Source organism: Zingiber officinale, chromosome 2A, assembly GCF_018446385.1.
Source record: "Zingiber officinale cultivar Zhangliang chromosome 2A, Zo_v1.1, whole genome shotgun sequence".
Lineage (NCBI taxonomy): Eukaryota > Viridiplantae > Streptophyta > Magnoliopsida > Zingiberales > Zingiberaceae > Zingiber > Zingiber officinale.
The window spans coordinates 19,016,772-19,040,815 of NC_055988.1; the positions used below are offsets into that span (position 1 = coordinate 19,016,772).

General features: G+C 32.5%; 1 pseudogene; it reads right to left on the reverse strand.

The window, feature by feature from the left end:
- Positions 1-3,925: 3,925 nt before the first annotated feature.
- On the reverse strand, positions 3,926-4,068 carry LOC122044495 (annotated as a pseudogene).
- Between the last annotated feature and the right edge of the window lie 19,976 nt (positions 4,069-24,044).

The window sequence follows — 24,044 nt, forward strand, 5'->3', positions numbered from 1 at the left end:
TAGAAACTCAAATCAAATCACTAGATTTTATCTATATTACTTTGTCAAACTTGGAGCAGCGGTCTATGCTTAAACAGATTAGTAGAGGTTGTTTATCTAAAATAGAAGACGTAACCATGCAACTAAAAAGGAAATAATTCTTGCCTTTATAACATGAGGATACATGTCTCTGATATACAAATTTCGTTCATTAAGGAAGGTCATGGTAACCTGATCACTTTATTAAGAGGATATGGTAAATAGGTACCCTCAGGATTTCTTGAGGAATACTAGTGTATATTGCCAAGAGAGAAGATGAAATTCTGAGAGAAACAAGACGATTCAAGACATGAAGTAAAGCAAGGATCACAAACAATGTACACATGAAAGCAAATGAAAATATGACAATTAAACTAAATGATGAATACAAATTCTGAACATTTTGTTATCATTAAGTATGAAAAAAGAAAGGAGTGAAGTTTACCATACCTTACTAATGATGATTACTGTTCAGAGATAATTGGTGGGTTCCCACAATGTTGAGAGATTGGTTGCAAAGTTATAATTGATTGTCACTATAGTGGTTCAATTCCCTTTCTACCTTGGTTTCACTTAGACTTTGATCAACTTGAAATGAAGCAAAATTACAACTATCTAGACTGTGGCTAAATTACTTCAATTCAAGCACTGTGATTTATATTGAAGATCAAACACGAAGACATCTTTCTGTGGCTATGGAAAGTAGTCTTGCGGATTGTGTGCTTGGGCACTTGGAACCCATTTATGAAATTGTTGGTGTTGGCCATCCATAAAGGTCTATTTTGAAATCTTTGAAGCTTTTTGTACTTCTCTTAATCCCAATGTACCACTATTCTTATGCAAACATATCATACTCCACTTTACCTCTTCAGTCCTTACACCACCATAGGAACCTAGCCATTTATCTAGGCAAGGAGCATGCTGCAGCACAGTTTAGAATCTTGCCAACAATGATAGCTTGTAAGATTTCTAACCTTCCTGCATATCAAAGAGCCTCACTTTTCACAACTTAGCTTCCTTTGTATAGCATCAAGACAAAGCAATCCTGGTAAGTTTTATCTAATTCAATGGGATACCCAAATACGTGAATGGCAAAATCTCCTCAATTATGTGGAGGATACTTAGAATTAAAACTATAAATCTTTGCATTTGCTGAAATACACATCAGACTTACCATAAATAAGATATGATCTTGAACACAAATTTATTCAACCTCCACAATAACCTTCACACTACTAAAATGATCACGTCTACTACGAAGGAAAGGTGAGTGAACAAAAAATTTTAGGCAAGATGAACTTTTAGACGAGAAGCATGTTGGTGAAGATCTAAAGGTGAGTTTTTTGAGAAATTGTTGAAGATTTGGAGGTGAGGCATTTGGGCAAGTTCAATCCGTGATGTATGTATAAGCTTCAGTTTGATTCAAACTTGCTATTCAGATGTTATCAAACTTTCAACTCAAACTATTTGATTTTTTGAAACTTTTATGTTTTAAACTTATTTACTTGGTTATTGAGTTGGATAATATAAACTTATTTATTCATTTTGAAAGTTTCTTTATTTATTTAACATATTTGATCATGTCTGAAATCTATGAGATGATACGCTGGCCCCAGCGAGTGGTTGATCCAAGGAAAGCAAACTCTGTAGCAACTCCTCAATGATCCTGCGCACAGTGAAATAAGCCAACGAAACGTTAATGACCTAGTACCGGGGTGTGAATCCTTGGCTAGATCCTCCGATGTTCAGGTCAATTCATCTCTTAGATGGAAGAAGTACAGTAACGAAAAAGTGTAGAAAGTAGGGTTTCAGTTTGAATCACTTGCATACAAAGAGGGCTTTCCCTTTTATACCACCTCACATAACCTCCGCGATCGTGAGGTGGTCCCCGGTTTATTAGAGTTTGTTAGAAGATGGAAAAAGTACAACTTGGACGTCGTGCGATAATTCTCAAGGAATCTTTTTTTACTCTAAATGTACCTCCTTTGTCGTTTATAACTTGTATTCTTGATGGAATATACAAAAGAATATATTTATGTTTCTAAAAAAGCTTCGAGAGAATATTTTCCGCCAAACTTATAAGACTGTCATAAAGTTGTCTACCACTTGCCTACTATATATATCTCGACCGATCATTCAGGTTGATCATATGTACCTTCTGCTAAGTATGTCTCGACCGGTCATTTACTAAAAAGCTTTATAAGACTGAATGTCTCTATGCTCAATCGGACTTAGTTGTCCGAGCGCATACATACACACTTGTGCTCGTTCGACTTCGCTCGACCGATCATATGGTAAAAGCTTTATAAGGCTAAATACCTCTTTGCTCGATCGGACTTAATCGTCCGAGTGCATACAAGCACACTTGTGCTCGTTCGGCTTTCGCTCGGGCCATCATATGGTAAAAGCTTTATGAGACTGAATGCCTCTACACTCGATCGGACTTAGTTGTCTGAGCGCATACAGGTACACTTGTGCTCGTTCGACTCTCGCTCGGCCAATCATATGGTAAAAGCTTTATAAGACTAAGTGTCTCTATACTCGATCGGACTTAATTATCTGAGTGCATACAAGTACACTTATGCTCGTTCGGCCTTCGCTTAGCCAATCATATAGTAAAAGTTTTATAAGGCTAAGTGCCCCTACGCTCGATCGGACTTAGTCATCCGTGCGCATACAGGCACACTTGTGCTCGTTCCGCTCTCGCTCGGCCAATCATATGGTAAAAGCTTTATAAGACTGAGTACCTCTATGCTCGATCGGATTTAGTTATCTGAGAGCATACAGACACATTTATGCTCATTCGGCCTTCGCTTGGTCAATCATATGATAAAAGTTTTATAAGGCTCAGTGCCTCTATGCTCTATCGGACTTAGTCGTCCGAGCGCATATAGGCACACTTGTACTCGTTTGGCCTTAGCTTGGCCGATCATGTACTAGAAGTTTTATAAGACTGAGTGTCTCTATGCTCGATCCGACTTAGTCATTTGAGCACATACAGACACACTTATGCTCGTTCGGCCTTCATTTGGCCAATCATATGGTAAAAGCTTTATAAAAGGCTGAGTGCCTCTATGCTCGATCAGACTTTGTAGTCCGAGCACATACAGACACACTTGTACTCGTTTGGCCTGAGCTCGACTGGTCATGTACTAGAAGCTTTATAAGACTGAGTGCCTCTATGCTCGATCGGACTTAGTTATCCGAGCGCATATAGGCACACTAATGCTCGTTCGACCTTCGCTTGGCCAATCATATTGTAAAAGCTTTATAAGGCTGAGTGCCTCTATACTTGATCGGACTTAGTCGTCTGAGCGTATACGGGCACACTTGTGCTCGTTTGGCCTTAACTTGGTTGGTCATGTACTAGAAGCTTTATAAAGTTGAGTACATTTACGCTCAGTCGACCTTAGTCATTCGAGCACATACATGTACACTTGTACTTATTTGGCCATCGCTCGGTCGGACTTAAACACCCGTATATGGAGGGCTTTTTGTTCGATCGATCCTTGCCCTATAGAACATATATTCAACCAGATATTGGCATCTTTTCTTCTTCTTCTTCTTACTTCTACCACCCTCACACATGAAGGATCTGCTCATCATAATCCATATCCATATTAATAAAAGTTTATTGATAAATATTATTCATAAACATTAACAAGATAAATTCATATGTGTTTAAGTTTATTAGTTTAATTTAATGAGTTGTTCAAATTTATTCATTTAATTAATCTTTTATATATTGAATGAATATAAATAAATTTTTATTAAATTAAACAGTAAACTTGTTCAATAGCCATTAAAATTTTCTAATCTATACTAATCATGGTCGCACATGTATTCCATGTGTAATATAATGTATAAATACACTAAAATAGTACCCCAAACTTATAAATTAGATTTGATAAGGTGCGCCAGACATTTGCAGTAGTCCAACGCAAGGGCGACTCTCCCTCACAAAAAATTAATTTAATTTTTTATATCAGATATTAAACTAATAAGAACAAATACTACACTTGATCTTAGCCAAAAGACCGAGAAAGGTATACCTTCTAACGTCGTTGGCCCAAAGTATTTATATAAGTTTCTCTAATTGTTAATCTTAGATGTGAGACTAAATAAAATCATGATCGTATATATTTTTTATATAAAAAATAATTAGAAAAAATTATTAATAAAATTTAAAAATCTATTTTTAGTGTGAAAAAAAAATATTACATAATTTTATTTTAGGATTCATCAAAATTAATAAGTAAAGATTTAGATTTTTAAAATATTACCGGTCAAGTTGGACTCATTGAGATTTAAATTTTATTTATTATTAAGTTGACCATGCTCGTAATCTATTTCTTTAAAATTTCACATTATTAGTATTCAACTAATACTAATCTAAAATTATCCGTATGAATTAATTACTTTTTTATTAAAATAAGAATTATTTTAATCTTGCTGACATGTTTACCCGTTTAGTTTGCCGCTTCATTATACCTGTTGGCTGTTGCAGGCCTAAATTAACCATGCAAGACCAACGGTGATTGACTATAAATGAAAGCCGAGCTCTTGCAGCTCTGGGCACGTGGTCTTGATCTTGCTTGGATCGTCCAAGCTAAATTAGATTGGGCTAAGTCATTTAAGCTTGATAATTTTTTTTATAAATAAATAAATTTAAACATATTTAAATAGATAAATTGTAAAGAAATTTATGTTTACGGCGGAAAAACACAGCATGGTTTATTTTGGCTGAGTAGGCCTTTCATTCATCAAGTTGGTAGATTTATAAAAAAAATTTCTGATGCCCACTTAGTTTTGTCTTCCCTTTCTTTAACATGGAAAAATCCAAAAGGGAAACTAATGCCTTTAAATATTATAAGAAAAGTATTGTGGGTTTTTATATATATCCATGCAGTAAATATTCTTTTCCCACTAAATTATTTCCATATCAATATTCCAAATTATATGCACATCAATTGCATTTTAATTCTAAAATTTTAAATGTGAGGTACCGCCATATTAGCAATCCTTGTGACTAGCACAGATAATTCAACGATATATATACATGGACAGACCGAATTTTGCCGAATTTTAACTTCAGGTATTACAGTCATTATCTAGTACATTTATCAACTGAGCCAGCACTAACACCCATTCTATTGTAAAATTTAAACAATATGTTAAAATGAACTAATAGAAGAAATCAAAATAAATTAAATAATTTTTTTTACAAATCAAATTGATTAAATTTTGTTATTAAAATTGAACAAATTGAACCAATATAAAATTAATTAATTTGATCAATTACCGAATTAGTCAAGTCAACTGATAATATTATTAATCAAGTGACATTAAATAGTTATATTATCAATTCAGTTAGGTAGTTATTGTCCGATTTAAATATATGACTGATTATGTTTCAATTTAATCAGTTTAATCAATTTATACATTTTAAAATCCAAATCAATCAAATAAATCAATATTTAAACAAATGAATTTATCAATTAAGCAAACTGAATTTCTAAAATTCAGTAATTAATTCAGTTTAATTAATTTTTTAATCACCTTAATACTGTTTTCTTGTCTTTTATCGGTTGCAATAGTTTTATATAGCCACAAGTCAATCGCCACTTTCAAATCGCTAATGCTTCCTTTGCAGTCCCAAAATTCCAGTGACAAAATATGATTTTTTAGATTTTTTAGGTCACGTGACATTTTCTTTCTCTAGAATACGGTCAAAACTCGACTCACAAAACATACACAAATATAAAGTGGATTTTAAAATTTCAAAATTAACTCTGCAGTTATACTAATTAGTAATGTGTCGCAATTAAGAATTGCGTGTGATTAATTATGATTTGTAAATTGCTTTTCCCACCCCTTCTGACAGCCCACCCCCTCTCTTTCCCCTATTAAATTACCTTTTAACCCTTATTTCTTTAAATAACAAGTTATGTTTTTCTAATTTTATTTATATCTTTATTTTTTTTCAATTTAATTTACTTCTTTAGTTTTATTTTTTTAATAAATTTTATTTATTATTTTTCATTTTTTATCTATATTTTACTTTTAATTTTTTTATAAATAATAACCCTTGAAATTTACTATTAAAAAAATAAAAAATTACAGGAGATCTAATCCTCTATTCCAATATCACCTGTCTCTGTTCCCACTCATTATCTCAACCCACCGTCGGCGGTACCATCGACGGTCCTCGGTCGCCGCCTCGATTAAAATTATAACCTAAGGGGAATGTGAACGTAGTGGGGTCGCATCGATGCGATCAGCGCCGAAATTTGGTCGGATTTGCGCAGACTTTCCTTCACCATCGATTTGAGTCCCTGCTCAAATTCGATCAAATTCCGATGTCGATCGTGTTGATGGCGATCCTCCTCGGTTTACCTTTTCCATAGGGTATAGTTCTGGTCGGGGCAACGACTAGAAGCCGTCGGTAGCGAGCTGGAGGCGACGAATGAAACACGGGGAGAGAGAAAATTGGGGACATATATAGGATCTGATTTTATATTACAAATATAAAAATAATATGATATTCTTGTCGAAAAAATACTTATTAAAAAATAAAAAAAAACAAAAATAAATGGAATAAAACATAATATAAAGGTAAATAATATGATAGAGCTGGAACGAAGGTGTGAAATGTGAAAATCTACTACTAAAAAATAAATAAAATATTACAAATATATAATAAATAATTATTTAAAAAGAATAAGATTGATAAAAACTGATTAAAAAATAAAACTGTTAAAAAAATTTGATAAAAAATTGATTAAAAAGAAATAAAATTTTGTAAAGAAAAAACACGGACAATTAATAAGGGCCAGGGGTATAAAGGTCAAAAAAAAAAAATAAAAAAAATGAGTGTGGCCGGGTGGTGAAGGTGTCAGGGGAGGGGGGAAAGCAGGTCTCAATTTTAGTTACAAAGTATGCTTAAAATTATTAGCTTACTAAAAACAAATAAGAAGGATCTCCACAAATAAATGATTACATAATCCAACAGAAATAAATGATTACATAATCCAACTAAACTGATTTATTGATTCAGAATAGGAGTGAGCAAGAGATTAGTTAATAATTGATTGAACCGGGGGAATTGAATTTCAATTCAGTTAAATAAGAAAATCAATTTTTTTAAAAAATATTAATTTTAAAATATTTAAATTGATTAAACTAATTAATTCAAACATTGACTAGTTATAATAGCAGTTGACGAATATATTTAATCAGAGAATAATACATAAACCAACTACTAAATATCAGTTGATTGACTTCATCAATTCGATAATCGACCAAATAAATTGATTTTATATGGATTCTGTTTGTTCAATTTTAATAACAAAATTTGATAAGTTTGATTTGTTAAAAAAATTAATTTAATTAATTTTAATTTATTCAATTATGGGATTTGATTATGAAAAGGTTGTTTTATAAAGGAAATGAATATTATTATGCAAAAGGAGCAAAAGTTGAGTCAACAAAAATCTTAATGATGGATTGACAGTTAACAAATAAGAAAAAGCAAAGTACCAAGTTTACCCTTATAAAATTCAGCTTGTAAATTCTCAAATCTCCTTTTTATCTCATATTTATCCTGAATATACTCCCATACCCCAAAAGACATTCTTCCCAGCAATATCTTGAGTGATCAGTGGAATAAGCTAAGAGAACATGAACTAAATATGTACGTTATATAATAAACATAGACTAGTCTTTAACTAAATATGCTACACTATATAATAAACGGAGAATGATTCTTGCGACCCACCCTCCGCGACCCAGTTGGTAGCCCACATGGCCAACTCCACCTCGGCCTCTCTCTCCGCTTCATTCGCGATTCCCGTCCCTCGCGTTAAAGTCCTCGGCGTGCCCTAACTCTTTCTCCTCGGCGTGCCCTAACTCTCTTCCCATTTGAATCTCTCTGCCTCCTTCCTCATCTCTCCGCGACGAAGCAGCCTCCTCCTTCCTCATCTCTCCGCGACCAAGCAGCAGCCTCAGCAGCCTCCTTCCTCATCTCTCCGCGACCAAGCAGCAGCCTCCTCCTTCCTCATCTCTCCGCGACCAAGCAGCAGCTCTGTCAAAGACGAGTGAGTTTTTTCCTAACCTAATCAGATTAGGGTGCTGCTAATTTCTGAATCTCGGCTTGGGTGCTACTAATTTCTGAATCTTGGTTTATAGTTGTGCATTGCAACCCTCATCTCTTCTGTTATATGTTTCATTTCTGATTTATGTTATGGGGTTAACTTTTTAGGGCATGTTCTCTTTTTTTTTTTATGGTTTATGTTATTAACTTTTCTCTTAATAAATGTAGGTGAAGAAACTATTATGGAAAAAGGAAAATTTGATTCAAATGAGATGAAAGATAACACCGATCATGCGGATCAAGACCTAACTCCATCTACCGATCATGCGGATTCAGAAATTAGCAGCACCCAAGCCAATATTCAAAAATTAGCAGCACCCTAATCTGATTAGGTTAGGCAAAAACTAACTCGTCTTTGACGGAGCTGCTGCTTGGTCGTGGAGAGATGAGGAAGGAGGAGGCTGCTGCTTGGTCGCGGAGAGATGAGGAAGGAGGCTGTTGAGGCTGTTGCTTGGTCGCGGAGAGATGAGGAAGGAGGAGGCTGCTGCTTGGTTGCGGAGAGATGAGGAAGGAGGAGGCTGCTTCGTCGCAGAGAGATGAGGAAGGAGGCAGAGAGATTCGAATGGGAAGAGAGTTAGGGCACGCCGAGGAGAAAGAGTTAGGGCACGTCGAGGAGTTTAACGCGAGGGACGGGAATCGCGAATGAAGCGGAGAGAGGCAGAGGTGAAGTTGGCCACATGGGCTGCCAACTGGTTCGCGGAGGGATGTCGCGACAAGAATCATTATCCATAATAAACATAGACTGGTCTAAAGACTTCATAAATCTAGAAGGCAATAACTATTAAGCAGGAGTGAGTAATCAGTTAATAATTGAATTGATCAACCATTGAAATTGAAATTGAATAAATCGATTTTTTTTAAATGACTGAACCGATAAAATTTTTGTATAAAATTTGAATAAATTGAACCCATAAAACATCAGTTAAATAGGTTGAAAATCAAAATAATCAAACTTTTAGCTATATCGGGATAAAAAAGTCACTAATTATAGAATTAAAGATTTTAAACTTCGACAAAAGATCATTCGCTCGTCCTTAACATGGAGGAGGTAAATTACGGATGGTTACTGGTCATTAGTGCAAATGATCAAGGTATGAGAAAGGCCTGTTCGGACATGTCGAGTTTCGACCTCAAGGTGATAAAAGGCGAATACGCTCGCCCCTAGCGCCCTCGCCAATCCGTCCCAGGAACAACACGGAGGAGGTAAATCACGGACGGCTACTAGCCTTTGGAATAGTGACTAGCACATAAAGGAGACATTTACCTCGTCTTTGCCGAGATTCGAACCCTAGACCTCATGGTAATAATACTTCATCTGCTAGCCACTAGACCGTTCTGAGAAGACTCGACCTCAAGACTTTATATGATAATACTCCATACCTCAACCATCGTAGCACACTAAGATATCGACTTCTTGCTTCATCCAATGTAGATGATCAATATACATTTCTTATATATGCAAATCAATATTCTTAATGCGCTTCAGAACCTTTGAACTTGGATGTACATCATTTGTTTTGAACATGCACAGAGGAAGACATCTCACTGCATTTTAACAGGAAACCTACAGCAAAGAAATAATCTGGAGTTCCAGCCATTTTAGCGATCGGATCAAATTAGCTATCAAAAAAAATTCTAGTCTAAGTTAAATTTTATAGTAATTGAGTCAAACAAATCTAAATGAATTAAATCATTGAAATAATTGTTTAAGTTTAACTTAATTTATTTATAAGCTTAAACTTAGTTTGTTTTGATATCATTAGGTTCAAACTTATTTAATTATTTAAAATTTTTACACTTTTAACTTATTTAATTAGTTACTGAGTTTGATAATATAAATTTATTTATTCATTTTAAATATTTATTTAACATGTTGATAAGAATTTTAATATGAACATTATTTATAAATATTATTCAGAAACATTAATAAACTAACATATATGATTATTCAAATTTATTTATTTAGTTTGACAAGTTATTCAAACATGTTCATTTAATTAATCTTATGTGTATTAAATGAACATAAATAAATTTTTACTAAGTCAAACATGAAACTTAAACGTTTGATTTATTTATAGTCTTACATACCTTTAAAATTTTCTTATCTATTTATTATAAGTTAAGTTTGACTTACTAAGATTTTATTTTATTTATTATTTAATTAACCACACTCTTAAGACTTCTTGGGTTAATGAACTCCCTGACCTTGAGATTTTCAACGCTTGTAACCTATTTCTTTAGAATTTAAATTTATCAGTATTCCATCAACAGTGATCGAAGTTAATAGTTGACTAAAATATCCGCATAAATTAGTCATGTTAAATTAAAATAAGGAACACACAAGACCAACCGTGATTGACTATAAGGACCGAGGCGTCGAGCTCTTGCAACTTTACTTGGCACATCATCCAGATCTTATATGTGCTCAATTATGTTGGTCTAAGTCATTTAAGCTCGATAAAGTTTTTGATAAATAAATAAATAAATTTAAACACACGTAGATAGCTAAATTGTAAAAGGAAAGAAATTAGTATTTAGGATGGAAAAACGCAACAGTGGTTTATTTGGGTTGAGGGGAGCCATTTATCTCATATTAAAGAATATTTAGAGCTGTTTTATTCATCAAGTTGGTAGATTTATAAAGCTTTTTTAAGTGATGCCCACTTAAAGCATCCATAATGGAGCTCTTTAAAAACATCTGCAATAGGAGCTCTTTAGAGTTCCCTTAACTCTGACAAGAAGCGGCTCCATGTTCAGCCACTTCTCACCCTTTTGTTTTTTTTTAAAAAATTTTATTTTAAGTTTAGTTTTTTAAGAATAATAAAATAGTAAATAATAATAATTTGTGAAAAATATGGAGCTTACGAAAAGGTTATTGAAAGATTTTTTTTAATAGTAGAGAGGTATCTTTCCTTTCCTTACTAATAACATCCATAGTTGGAAAGTGTTAGAGGGCTGTTAACTCTGGATAACTAATATGGATCATGATTTAGAAGGGAAACTAATATATTTTAAGTATTATAAGAATAGTACTCTTATAATACTATTCTTTTAAGTATTTGCATATCAATATTCCAAATTATATTTAGGATCATTTGAATTTTAATTCTAAAATTTTAAGGCATTTATAAAAAAAAAATACTACAAAAGACCAGAGCCTTTGTAAAAATTAGTTAGCCCCATATCAGGGGTGAGTAATTTATTCAAAATTGAACTAAGAAATCAAAATTGATTAAATCAATGTTTTTTAATAAATTGAGCCAATTAAAGTTTTGCTACATAGTTATTGCCCCATTTAAACATATCAATGAACTGTTATTATAAGTAGTGATGTTTCAATTTAATTAGTTTAATCAATTTAGGTATTTTAAATTCAAAACAGAATCAAATAAATTATTTTTTTAAAAATAAATATTTAAATTAATCAAATCAAAATTTTAAATTTAAGAATATAGGAAACGAAATGATATGACCTGCATAAAACGATATATATATATATATATATATATATTATATTCTATTAACAATGTTTAAACATATACAATGTATCATTTTTTTTCCCTATATTCTAATCAAAACTTACTCTCAACATAGAAAATATAAATTGGATTTTAAAATTGCAAAACCAACTCAGAGTGATCGGTTAATTCAAATTAATCGATCCAAGATTGAATTCAAACATTCAATCCGGTTAATTTGAAAATATTATTTTTTAAAAAAATATTAATTTTAAAATTTATAAATTAATTAAATCGGTTTAATTAAAATATCATAGATGTTTGATTATAATAGCAATCGATTGATATACTTAATTAGATAATAATACACAACTTGACTAATAATACTTGAACCGATTAGTTAATTCGATAACCGATCGAACTAATTGATTTTATATTGATTCGGTCTATTCTATTTTGATACGATTATTCATCCCTAGTTTTGAAGGATGTTATGAAAAGAAAATGAATATTATAGTAAATATGTTATGAATGTTAGTTGAAAAAAAAAAGTAAAGCAAAGACATGAAGTTTACCATTATAAAACTCAACTTCAAAGTGCAATAAATGATTATAGTGCAATAAGTGATTATAGGGTTGCAATAAGAGATCATTAACTAAATAGTATATAATAAATAAAAAGGAAAGTCTCAGTTTTAAACAAAAAGAATAAGATTTAAAATAATCATAAAATAAAATAGAATTCAATCAAACTTTTGTTTACAGAAGGAAATTAATTTACCTTAATTAACAGCTTCATATTCATTATTTTATTCTTATCTAATCTTAAATTACTCTAAAACATAGACTAGTTTAAAGGCTTCATAAATTTAGAAGAAAATAACTACTAAGTAGGGGTGATCAATCGGTTAATAATCTAAACGATTGAACCAATTAAATCGAAATGTAACAAATTAATATTTTTTTTTGACCTAATCGAATTGACCGAACTTTTGTAAAAAATTAAATAAATCAAACTAATAAAACATCAGTCAAATCAATTAAAAATCGCAATAACTGAACTTTCAATAAAATTGGGACTTAGGAGATATATCAGTCATGAATCACAGGATTAAGGATTTAAACTCTATGTTTCAATTCGAGTATAGTTGAATTCAATTTAATTAGTTTAATCAAATTTAGATTTGTAAAATTAAAACTGAACATATTTGACCGAAATAACCAATATTGTAAAAAAAAAAAAAATTATCAATCGAATAAAACTTTTAACTTAAATCGGTTCGGTCGATTAATTCAGTTTAACCAACTTCTTGCTCATCCTACTACTAAGTGATAATTTCTTCACAAATTAAAATATTAAAAGCAGTGATAATTTCTTCACAAATTACAATATTAAAAGCACTGATAATAACGATCTTATAATTCAAGAAAAAAAAATGCCATCCTATTTGGTGGAACAAGAAATCTCAAATCATCTTAATGTCTTGAAGTCGGAAAAAAAATAACTTCCAACCAAGACAAAATTCATACCTGGAGTAGAAGACCACTAAAATGATTAATTTCATAAGATATATAAATTAGTGGTTTTCATATAATTGAATATTGCAAAATAAAAGTTATCTCTCACAAGAGAGTGTCTGTAAATCTTAGTTGAAGAAAACAAACTCTATGTAAAGAATAGAAAATAGACCGAAAAATAAAAGAGACTATAGAAAGATGTTCATTTATAAAATTGTATGATAACTATTGTGTAACTGAATACTCAAGCTGTTGCTTTCTTGAACAAAATATTATGCTAAAAATAAAAACATATAAGTTTATTACCTAGATGATTAAATTTTATCTTATAGCAAATAAGCTTCAAACAATATAATGAATTTTTATTAAGTTTAGTTGTTAAAATTAGATGATTGCTCCCGTTTAATGAGTATCGATAAAAGTCAATCTGATCTTCTTTGAGAAATTAATAATCATGTGAAGACCAATAAAGTTTTTTAGAAAAAAAATCATAGAAAATAGTTTTTTAAAAAAGAAGTTAAATTTTATTTGAAAATATATGAAAATTGTTAAAAATTTAGTAGTGAAAATAATGATCATTTGAAATTTCATCTAATTAAGTTGATTTTCAAAAACTCTGATTGACTTTATAAATGTATGTATGTATTGATATATTTTAAAAAATATCAATACTGAAAAGTATATATGTAGATTTATATGTTGGTGTTTATATATTTTTTTTAATGTTTCTAATATATGATATGAAATAATAAAAATAATTTGATATTATTAGCTTGAGAATAATAATAATATCATATGTGCTACTTATATAATAAAACATAATATACATCTAATGATATTATTCAGTAACTTTACAATTCCAACCTAAACCTAATCAGTTTTATTTGGGTCAAAATTTGTAATTAAAACTAGAATAGTATAGTAAACGTATTGACTTGACAAAATTGTTTAATTGAAGTTATACAAATTTTAACATAACATATAAAACAATCTAAAATTATATTAATAAGAATGAAAAAATTAGAATATTAATTGTGAATTATGCATATTAATTGATACACAAGTAATAAACGAGTCATTTTCAAGGTCGCCTTAATACTTTTTAAGGCCCTAAGCATAAAATAGTTGGGCCTTAATATTTTTAAAAATTAATATTATTTTTTTAAATAGTTTGTATATAAAATATTATTAAAGATAACAAACTCTATGTAAAGAATAGAAAATAGACCGAAAAATAAAAGAGACTATAGAAAGATGTTCATTTATAAAATTGTATGATAACTATTGTGTAACTGAATTCTCAAGCCAATTATGTTGCTTTCTTAAACAAAATATTATGCTAAAAATAAAAATATAAAAGTTCATTACCTAGATGATTAAATTTTATCTTACATGTAGCAAATAAGCTTCAAACAATATAATGAATTTTTATTAAGTTTAGTTGTTAAAATTAGATGATATCGATATGGATTACTCTCGTTTAATGAGTATCAATAAAGGTCAATCTGATCTTCTTTGAGAAATTAATAATCACGTGAAGACCTATAAAGTTTTTTAGAAAAAAAATCATATAAAATAGTTTTTAAAAAAAGAAGTTAAATTTCATTTGAAAATAGATGAAAATTGTTAAAAATTTAGTAGTGAAAATAATGATCATTTGAAATTTCATCTAATTAAGTTGATTTTCAAAAACTCTGATTGACTTTATAAATGTATGTATGTATTGATATATTTTAAAAAATATCAATACTCAAAAGTATATATGTAGATTTGTATGTTGGTGTTTATATATTTTTTTTAATGTTTCTTATATATGGTATGAAATAATAAAACTAATTTGATATTATTAGCTTGAGAATAATAATAATATCATATGTGCTACTTATATAATAAAACATAATATACATCTAATGATATTATTCAGTAACTTTACAATTCCAACCTAAACCTAACCAGTTTTATTTGGGTCAAAATTTGTAATTAAAACCAGAATAGTATAGTAAACGTATTGACCTGACAAAATTGTTTAATTGAAGTTATACAAATTTTAACATAACATATAAAACAATCTAAAATTATATTTAATATTATTAAAGATAACAAACTCTATGTAAAGAAAAGAAAATAGATCGAAAAATAAAAGAGACTATAGAAAGATGTTCATTTATAAAATGTATGATAACTATTGTGTAACTGAATACTCAAGCCAATTATGTTGCTTTCTTAAACAAAATATTATGCTGAAAATAAAAACATAAAAGTTCATTACCTAGATGATTAAATTTTATCTTACATGTAGCAAATAAGCTTCAAACAATATAATGAATTTTTATTAAGTTTAGTTGTTAAAATTAGATGATATCGATATGGATTACTCCCGTTTAAAAATCATAGAAAATAGTTTTTAAAAAAAGAAGTTAAATTTAATTTGAAAATAGATGAAAATTGTTAAAAATTTAGTAGTGAAAATAATGATAATTTGAAATTTCATCTAATTAAGTTGATTTTCAAAAACTCTGATTGATTTTATAAATGTATGTATGTATTGATATATTTTAAAAAATATCAATACTCAAAAGTATATATGTAGATTTGTATGTTGGTGTTTATATATTTTTTTAATGTTTCTAATATATGGTATGAAATAATAAAAATAATTTGATATTATTAGCTTGAGAATAATAATAATATCATATGTGCTACTTATATAATAAAACATAATATACATCTAATGATATTATTCAGTAACTTTACAATTCCAACCTAAACCTAACCAGTTTTATTTGGGTCAAAATTTGTAATTAACACCATAATAGTATAGTAAACGTATTGACCTAACAAAATTGTTTAATTGAAGTTATACAAATTTTAACATAACATATAAAACAATCTAAAATTATATTAATAAGAATGAAAAAATTAGAATATTAATTGTGAATTATGCATATTAATTGATACACAAGTAATAAACGAGTCATTTTCAAGGTCGCCTTAATACTTTTTAAGGCCCTAAGCATAAAATAGTTGGGCCTTGATATTTTTAAAAATTAATATTATTTTTTTAAATAGTTTGTATATAAAATATTATTAAAGATAACAAACTCTATGTAAAGAATAGAAAATAGACCGAAAAATAAAAGAGACTATAGAAAGATGTTCATTTATAAAATTGTATGATAAATATTGTATAACTGAAAACTCAAGCCAATTATGTTGCTTTCTTGAACAAAATATTATGCTAAAAATAAAAACATAAAAGTTCATTACCTAGATGATTAAATTTTATCTTACATGTAGCAAATAAGCTTCAAACAATATAATGAAATTTTATTAAGTTTAGTTGTTAAAATTAATGAGTATCAATAAAGGATCTTCTTTGAGAAATTAATAATCATGTGAAGACCAATAAAGTTTTTTAGAAAAAAAAATCATAGAAAATAGTTTTTTTAAAAAAAGAAGTTAAATTTCATTTGAAAATAGATGAAAATTGTTAAAAATTTAGTAGTGAAAATAATGATTATTTGAAATTTCATCTAATTAAGTTGATTTTCAAAAACTCTGTTTGACTTTATAAATGTATGTATGTATTAATATATTTTAAAAAATATCAATACTCAAAAGTATATATGCAGATTTATATATGTTGGTGTTTATATATATTTTTTTAATGTTTCTAATACATGGTATGAAATAATAAAAATAATTTGATATTATTAGCTTGAGAATAATAATAATATTATTCAGTAACTTTACATTTCCAACCTAAACCTAACCGTTTTATTTGGGTCAAAATTTGTAATTAAAACCAGAATAGTATAGTAAATGTATTGACCTGACAAAATTGTTTAATTGAAGTTATACAAATTTTAACATAACATATAAAACAATCTAAAATTATATTAATAAGAATGAAAAAATTAGAATATTAATTGTGAATTATGCATATTAATCGATACACAAGTAATAAACGAGTCATTTTCAAGGTCGCCTTAATACTTTTTAAGAACCTAAGCATAAAATAGTTGGGCCTTGATATTTTTAAAAATTAATATTATTATTTTTAAATAGTTTGTATATAAAATATTATTAAAGATATTTCATTTTATTAGTAAATTTTAAATGAATATCTCAGTGCATGCATGGTAAAAGGTTAATTTCGCAAAAAATCATAATCACTAGTCCAGTAGTAACTTTATCAAATTACATTTCTTTATTAGTAAAATTGGAAAAAACTTCTTCTAAACTTTCACACACACACACACACACACACATATATATATATATATATATATATATATATTCCTAATAAATATTTTTAATCAAATAAATAAAATTAAATTTGGTCAATAAAGTATTAAAAATACTAACTAAATTTGATGATATATTATTATAATATTAATTAATATACATTTTAATTTCTATATTTTTAATAATCAGTTATTAAATTATCAGTCAAATTTATCTAATAAAAAAATATTTAGTTAATAGTGTTTTTTTACATTAACATGGATTATAAAAAAAAAAAAAAAATCCTATGTACAATAACTAGGCTATGTACAATAAATTATAAAAGAACAAGGGCATAATAATAAGAGTATAAAAATAATAAGGAAAGAGACTAAAGAGGGATAAAAAAATAAAATTTAAAGATAAATATTAAATGTATTTTTGATTTTTAAAAAAATTCTAAAAAAAATATCAATTACTAATAAATATAACTAATGAATATTTTAGTTTATTAGACAAACTTATCTTTGACCAATAAATCAAATTGATGAATAAAAAATAAAAACTATTGAACAAATTTTGATTAAAAAATATAAATTATTAATCCTGATAGTAAAAAAAATTAAAATTATCAATTAAATATTAATAAAAATTTAAAATTATTGTTTAAATTTAAATTTGACCCGTCAAAAATTAAAATTTGGTGATTAAAGCTAATAAAAAAATAAAAATTATTGACAAAATTTAATGTGGGCCAATAAAAAATTAAAAATTATTTATCAAATATAATTGTTAGAATACTTTGGGAGCTAGATGTCGATGATTAACTTCAGTCACTTCGTTGATGATAATTTGCAGTGGAAAATTTGAAACAATGCTAACATCCTTAATTTTAATTGGTATTATTCACCTCTTTGAGATGACTAATCCAAGGGTCTATTCTTCTCACTCACAACACACTATAAAACCTCTTTCTAGGAGATGGAGAAGCCTCATATAAGCAAATATAAGAAATACGTCAAGAAATACAATAAGAACAAGAAATAAATACAACAATAAACGATTTTTGCTCTTGATCTCTTGTCGTTATGGATTACCTCTTGATACTTGAAAAGTGCAGTAACACTTGTTTCCAATAAGATTCAAAAACTAGAGATGGAGAGAGGAGAAGAATATCTTTTGATTTGAATCTTCAAACGCCTTTGTATCCTGTGGATTAGGGTTCCTAATCGATTGACATTACCTCAATCGATTGTCATGTCAGATCCAAGCAAATCCAGTTGTCCAGACCTTGCAACGATCTTGTCTTCTTCTCTCAATCGATTAACTAACTTCAACAATCACCTGATTTATTACAAAGCCCACTATGCGTTCACGAATTTCTCCTCTTAATCGATTAGCTGATTGATCAAGAAACCACTGTTTGTCGCGAACTTTTTCTCCCAATCGATTACCTAATCGATTGGGATTGGCCTGATAGATTACTCAATTGATCAAAGGTCTTTCTGTTTCATGAAGAAAAGTTCCCACCTGATTGATTGTGTAAAATACCGAAAATATACGAATATTAATAAGGGAATTTTCCAGAATTTTTGGAAATTTTTCGGGAATTTTTTCGGAGCTCGTATGGACGAGTTAACGGGGACAAAAACGGGGCCCGGAAAAATCCTGTTTAGGCGACCCATTTAAGCGAGGAATTGTTTCTTTTATAAATTCCTTATTCCTTTTCTTTATCATTTATTTTATTTTTCCCTGTGCCTAAACTTCCTTCTCACCCAACCCTACTCGCGCCGACGCCTCCCTCCACTCGCGCTCGCGACTGTGCCCTAACCGCCGACCCGGCGGTTTCTTCCTAGCCGAAACCTAAAATCCCTCGACCACTTCTCCTCTCCTCTGCCCATCGCCCCTCGTGGAGGTTCCTCAGACGATTCTGCTCCTTCCTCGCTTGCCCTAGCGAGCCATTCATTGCCGGCCGCAACTCACAGTGCCGGCCAAATTCTTCTCCTCGTCGACATTCGAGTCGTCGCCGGTGCCCTAGCCTCAGCCGCGACACCCATCTCCACGGTGTCACCTTGCAGTACAACGCCGAGCTTTCTCCCCTCTGTGCTGCCATCGACCCTCACAGCCGACAGTTTCGTGCTGCCCTTCTACTTTTCTGCCGCTTCTCCTCAGCCCTAGCCAACGCTGCCGGAGTACTTCTCTGCCCTAATCTGCCGCCGGCCGAGTTCCTACTTCCTGCACGAAGCCAGTACAGCCGAGCCCTAGCACTGTCGTTGGCCATCAGATTCGACCCAAAGTCGTTGTTGATACCCTGGTTCACCCCTATACGGTGGGTTTCTTCCATTTCCGGTCAAGGGTAAGCTGCTAGTGTGAAATTGGGATCTGATTTTATACATTTTGTTAGGTTTTTGATCACCTCAGTGGAGGGTTTCCAGCAGCTACCTCATCCTGTAGCAATCAGCTTTGACGGTGAATTGAGGTAAGATTTAGGGTTTTGATCTTTATGGTAGATTATTGCTAGTGTGTTAGCAATAATTATTGATTTAGGTTTAGAAGGTACATAACGGGGTAATTGGGGGTTAATGAAACTAACCCTAACTGGTCAGTGGATTAGAAATTAGTTTAGCTATTTGCTTATACTTAAATTTAGCTAAACTATACGGTTTATTACAGGACTTTGATTCGAGACGAGCATCTCGACGTCCGAGCTGGACCGGACCGATCTTATTTTACTATTGGAGGCGGGTACTTTGACTTATGTCTTTGATATGCATAATAATATGTTTAACATATAACAGTGATTGTGTAATCATTTTGTTCGGTTGGTCACTACATGATAGTTACATGGTTGCTTGTTTATTTATTCTGCACTGCATATTATTTACCTGATTATATATGCTTTAGGTAGTGACCCAACCACATGCTATGTTATCTTTTGGATCTAGGGTTTATTTGATGCCCTATCTGATTTGTGTACCTTCTATCTGATACATCTTCCAGTGGTACAACTTTGTATTATTTATTTGGTCATTACTATGTTATTCATGAGATTGTCATGCTTAGTGTCATGCATTATGATTGCATGCTGTGCAATTGTCGGCTCCACTATGGTTGAGCCCATCGCCAGTTACATGTACTGCACACGCCACCACCCATGGATTAGTGGTATATCAGGCAGGTGTGTTGCGGTTCTGCTGTTTGGCTCCGTTGGTCAGGTGACTCAGCGTGTTAGCCGGTAGTCAGTTCCGCTCTATTTGGCTCCGTTGGCATTTAGTGTAGCAGCGTGGTAGCCGGCAGATGGTGGACTCCGTTTGGCTCCGTTGGTCAGTTGACTCAGCGTGGTAGCCGACAGAGATATCCTCCCCGTCATCGTGTACCGGGAGATGAGAGCATTGAGCTCCCCCATTTATGATTTGGGGTCAGAGAACAAGAGTACTCCGACAGCATCTCGTCCACTCGGTCGCTCATCAGGAGCAGTGATGTCAGAGTGCACGGTCACCATATGCATTTATTGCATTTATTGTTTGTGATTGCTGCATTTACTTGCTGCATTTATATGGATGCATATGATTGACATGCATACAGGATTATGACTTCCCCGGTCTGACGACCCTGTTACCTTTGTACTTTGATTTCGGTTAGTAGAGTTATCTCCTGATTTCGTTTCAGTTGCATTTATCCTTCTCGTATTCAGAAGACTGTACGCATGATTAGTATTGTATGTTATTTGTTTTATTATACATATCAGTTGTACCTGCTGAGTGTTAGACTCACCCTGCATCCATTGTTGATATATTTTCAGGTTGAGGTTGTCAGGAGCAGTTCTAGTCGCTGGTTCCCACAGCACGTAGTGCTAGTCCTCTGCTAGTTTTGAGTTGTTATTTTATTTTAGCTTTTCTCTATCAGACTTTGTTTTAGTCTTGTTTTGGATTTTACATATGGATATTGTATGGAATCCTTCCGTTTGATGGACTTTTGGTATGATTTGAATTTTATTCTACTACATGCCTGCCTGGACGGCAGAAGAGGTGAGTTCGTCGGATTTGAGCTTTACGAGTGTAGTTGAGTAGGATGGATTTCGAGTCAGAGTACTGTTGTTTGTGATTACTATTATTAACTGTGTGGTTGTGACAGCAGAGGCTGAATATCTATATAAACTGCGTGGTGATTGTTTTTATTTATTGTTATAATTCCAGCCGCCTGTGGCTGAGGTATATGTGTTATGTAGAAGTTTCAGATTGTCCGCCGTACAGGGGAGATACTGCCGAAATTTCTTCGGACAGGGACTCCTTTGGGGTGTGACAATTTATTTGGTATCAGAGCTTAAGTTTTGCAATCGTTGTTTTCGTATTCTGGATATTTGGGATAACCTGATACCAATTTATATGGTATCAGAGCGCCAAAGTTTGGCGATACTTGTTGGGTTTCCGTGTGTTGGATTTTTGAGATTTATCTGATACCAATTTATTGGTATCAAAGCAGGGTGTGATACCTGCTTTTAGTATTCTGGATATATTGTGCTAGCCCAAGTTTGCGAGTCAAACTGGGTAGTTATTTTTGGTTGTACGGATTTTCCATTACGTATATGTTTTGGACTTTCGTTTCGGATTTTATTATGGATTTCCGATGATTTTCTCGTTCGGAATTTTGAGGTCAAATTGGGGACTGGACAGCGACAGAACATCTCCAGACAGCAATTAGGTATGATGCCATTTTGGTAGTTGGTTATATGGTAGTAATATCTGTAATATAATTTAACAGATATGAGGCGATCTACACGTATTGCTGCGAGACGTGGTGTTGGACGACCACGTACGAGGACCGCGGGATCTCTGTGTTGGTGCAACCTTAGGTCAAGGTTGACCTGGTTGACCTGACTCGAGTTGACCTGACTCGAGTTGTATTTTGATGTTTGACGAGAATAGAAAAGTTCTATTCTGATGTTTGATGAGAATAGAAGAGTTGTATCTTGATGTTTGACAAGAATATTGGAAAACTTGGGAGGTTATGGGTGCAACCCTTGGTCAAGGTTGACCTGGTTGACCCGACTTGAGTTGATCTATTTCAAGAAGTCCAAGCAGGGAGCTTGGCACGGAAAAAGTCCAAGTATGGAGACTTGGCACGGAGAAGTCCAAGTATGGAAGCTTGGCATGTGGAAGTCGGAGAGGGTTTGGTAGCTCGTTCTCCGGACTGTGGTCAGAGAGGGCTCGGTAGCTCGTTCTCTGGACCTGATGGAGTCGGAGAGGGCTCGGTAGCTCGTTCTCCGGACTATGGTCAGAGAGGGCTTGGTAGCTCGTTCTCTGGACTAGGTCAGAGAGGGCTTGGTAGCTCGTTCTCTGGACCGGACGAAGTCGAAGAGGGCTCGGTAGCTCGTTCTCCGGACTAGGTCAGAGAGGGCTCGGTAGCTCGTTCTCTAGACCAAGAAGGCAGATAGAAAATCCTGGTGAGTGAAGCCAGGTGAAAGTCCTGGTGAGTGAAGCCAGGCAAACGGAGAAATCCTGGTGAGTGAAGCCAGGTAAAAGTCCTGGTGAGTGAAGCCGGGCAAGGAAAAATCCAGATGGATCAAGGATGATCGGACATCTAGTGTTGAGAAGGTCAAGTAGGTCAAGGGAGTGACCGGATACTTGACACGAAGAGAAAAGTCCAAGTGGGTCAAAGGGATTGACCGGACACTTGGTGGGGAGTCTTAGCAGGTCAAGGGAGTGACCGGATGCTAAGCATGATGTACCAACAGGTCAAGGTTGACCAGATGGTGTGGGAGACTTGGGACTTGGTATTGGGAAAAACCAAGCTCTGGATCGATCTGGGGACCGATCCAGTGATACGGCTGATCGGTCTGGTGACCGATCAGTAACCAAACAGAATGCTTCTGTGGATTATCTGATCGGTCTGAAGACCGATCAGGAAGCAAACAGAAGAGAAGAAGGAGAAAGGCTGATCGGTCTTGGGACCGATCAGACTCCTCCTGGACCGATCAGGACATAGCCTGATCGGTCCAGGCTTAGCCTGATCGGTCCCCAAGACCGATCAGGGACAGTGTGGACCGATCAGGTTGGAGCCTGATCGGTCCAGGCCTAGCCGTTGTGAGTGACAACGGCTAGATCTCGTTCTTCTGTGTCTTCTTCTGCCTTCACAGGTTTGCAGGTTCAGCTATATAAAGAGTCGAGCGACTCTACAGGACCTTCTTCTTGCTTCTGCAAGTTCTTCGAGGTTCCTTCTGCGAGCTTTGCTGAGCTCATACTTCTTGAAGCTTCGCGTGAGCTTCCCTGTTGCTGGCATCCGTGAAGCTGCTGCTTCATCAACGGACTCCAGACGAGAAGGCAAGCTTGTTTGTTTTACATTCATATTGTCTTGTGCTTCTTTGTATTTTGTGTACTTCTATCTTGCTGTTGCAAGAGTTATTGTGGCGAAGTTTCTCCACCCAGAAGGAGTTCATATTAGCCGATTTTTCGGGGTCTCATCCACCGACGGATTGATAGGCTTCATCCACCTTACGGACACGCCGAGGAGTAGGAGTTTCATCTCCGAACCTCGTTACATCGCTGCGTCTAAGGTTTGATCTTCTCGTTCTCGTTTCTATTATATTATTTCCGCTGCGCTAACCTAATTCGTAGGAAGAAACAAGAAATTTGGGTCGGCTATTCACACCCCCCCTCTCTAGCCGCTATCCG